This window comes from Schistocerca piceifrons, unplaced genomic scaffold, assembly GCF_021461385.2.
Source record: "Schistocerca piceifrons isolate TAMUIC-IGC-003096 unplaced genomic scaffold, iqSchPice1.1 HiC_scaffold_263, whole genome shotgun sequence".
Lineage (NCBI taxonomy): Eukaryota > Metazoa > Arthropoda > Insecta > Orthoptera > Acrididae > Schistocerca > Schistocerca piceifrons.
Genome location: NW_025728475.1, coordinates 10,001 through 12,500, shown reverse-complemented (window position 1 = coordinate 12,500; position 2,500 = coordinate 10,001). Strand labels below are relative to the sequence as shown.

General features: G+C 58.7%; 1 non-coding gene across 1 annotated transcript in view; it reads right to left on the bottom strand.

The window, feature by feature from the left end:
- Positions 1–793, bottom strand: part of LOC124743788 — a 1,909-nt gene extending 1,116 nt beyond the window's left edge. Inside the window, exon 1 of the ribosomal RNA XR_007010556.1 lies at positions 1–793. This exon is cut by the window's left edge and continues 1,116 nt beyond it. This is a non-coding gene — a ribosomal RNA (small subunit ribosomal RNA).
- Positions 794–2,500: the final 1,707 nt, after the last annotated feature.

Below are 2,500 nucleotides of genomic sequence, written 5' to 3'. Positions count from 1 at the left end.
TTTCAACGGGGTCCGCCTCGGGACGCACGAGCACGCACGAGGCGGTCGCACGCCTTCAGCTCGCCCCACCGGCAGGACGTCCCACGATACATGCCAGTTAAACACCGACGGGCGGTGAACCAACAGCGTGGGACACAAATCCAACTACGAGCTTTTTAACCGCAACAACTTTAATATACGCTATTGGAGCTGGAATTACCGCGGCTGCTGGCACCAGACTTGCCCTCCAATAGATACTCGTTAAAGGATTTAAAGTGTACTCATTCCGATTACGGGGCCTCGGATGAGTCCCGTATCGTTATTTTTCGTCACTACCTCCCCGTGCCGGGAGTGGGTAATTTGCGCGCCTGCTGCCTTCCTTGGATGTGGTAGCCGTTTCTCAGGCTCCCTCTCCGGAATCGAACCCTGATTCCCCGTTACCCGTTACAACCATGGTAGGCGCAGAACCTACCATCGACAGTTGATAAGGCAGACATTTGAAAGATGCGTCGCCGGTACGAGGACCGTGCGATCAGCCCAAAGTTATTCAGAGTCACCAAGGCAAACGGACCGGACGAGCCGACCGATTGGTTTTGATCTAATAAAAGCGTCCCTTCCATCTCTGGTCGGGACTCTGTTTGCATGTATTAGCTCTAGAATTACCACAGTTATCCAAGTAACGTGGGTACGATCTAAGGAACCATAACTGATTTAATGAGCCATTCGCGGTTTCACCTTAATGCGGCTTGTACTGAGACATGCATGGCTTAATCTTTGAGACAAGCATATGACTACTGGCAGGATCAACCAGGGAGCTGCGTCAACTAGAGCTGAGCAGCCGGCCGCCCGGGAGTGTGTCCCGGGGGCCCGCGCGAACACGCAAGCGTCCGCTCAATCATTCTGCAAACAGGAGGAGGCTGAGCTCCCCTGCACAATACACCTCGAAACCCTCTCAGGTCCCGGCGGCGCGCAGCGCCGTCCCAAGTACTTGGTCGGGTTCGAGAGAGGCGCAATCGCCCGGAGTTAGGCGAGTAGACGCTTTCGGTGCGACCACCCGTGCTCCCAACTGAGCTTGCCGCTGCCGACAGAGGCCCGGGAGCGTGCTGTCGTGGCATTGCCGGCGGGAGACAACACGCGCCACCTACGGTGACCGGCAGCTCCAACGCCAGCGCCACAGAAGGACAAAAGCCCCACTTGGGTGCCGAAGCGAACTCTCCCAGCACAGCGCACGCGCCAACACATCCGCACAGCTGCGATACAAACCACCAGCGAGAACCGCTGGGGCGACCGAGCAGCAGACGGCGTCGCGGCGCCGAGCGCCGGGCGGCGGCGCATCCTCAACGCACACAGTCCTCAATCGGACCAGCACACTGAAGATGTCCACCGCGCTTCGCACCGGGCCCGCGAGGACCTACTTTGGCCGCACGGCGCCGCGCGCAGGGTGCGCCGGCGCGCAGCTGCGACGCCTGCCGCGTCCGTCGGCCGGCGCGCCTGCCACTGGCCGCCCCCACCAGCCGGCTGTAGCGCGTGCGCCCACGCACCGCGCGGCCAGCACGCCGGGAGGCGCCCCCTCACCGGCCGGGGACGGTCCCACCCAGCCACCGCCGCGTATCGCTTCACACCCAGATGCCGTTCAGTTTCGTCGGCATGGTGGGTATCGCTGGAACAACCGGTTAGTACCTCAACCTATCGTCGCCATCACCGATTCACCCCTAGCGAGAACAACCGCACCACAACAGGTTACCATTTGTTCATTTGCGTAACTTCACCAGAAAACGCAGGCGTCCATCGCCATTTGCAACTTCAACGATTATTGCATGCCTGTGTCAGGTGTCACGCCACACTACGTCTGCCCACATACACGCAACAAAATGTGCACGCCTAGACAATACGTGGAAGGTGGCCCCCGTACGTATGCGATGTCCATTGCTCGAACGACTGTCAACCGGCCTCTGTAGCATGTCGCAGATATGGAACGCGGTGCACCATGCCATCACGGTGTGTGAGGAGAGACGACTAGGTCCGAATACATCAACAGACAGCTCATGCTGATCGCCATCCACGGCGTCCGTTCCTCCCACACGTCTCTATGGCGTACCACACTGCAATCCAGCTCTCATAGGGAGACGACACGTAGCTGCGTGCACAATATTTGCACTGTATGGTCCGCCGTTTTTGGGCGCAGTCGTTGTGCGGTCACACATGTGCCACGATGTATCATTCAGTACATAAGGACGAATGTGCAGTACAGATTGTGGTTCACGCGTACGACATCAGCGGACAGTTGACACAGGCCGCACCACAACGTAGCCTGAGTACGTCGCATGCGAAGGGCATTGAACATGCAAACTTCTCACCAACCAGCTTGCGAAGGCAGGGGGCAAGGTGGGGACGTGGGGAGGGGCGGCATGTACGTCCTGCTGCCATCCACATTACAGTGTACAGCAGGAGCATGTGGAAAGTGAGCAAGACTTGCAAGGTGTTTAACATGAAGCGATACACAGGGGTGCGGGCAGTGCGA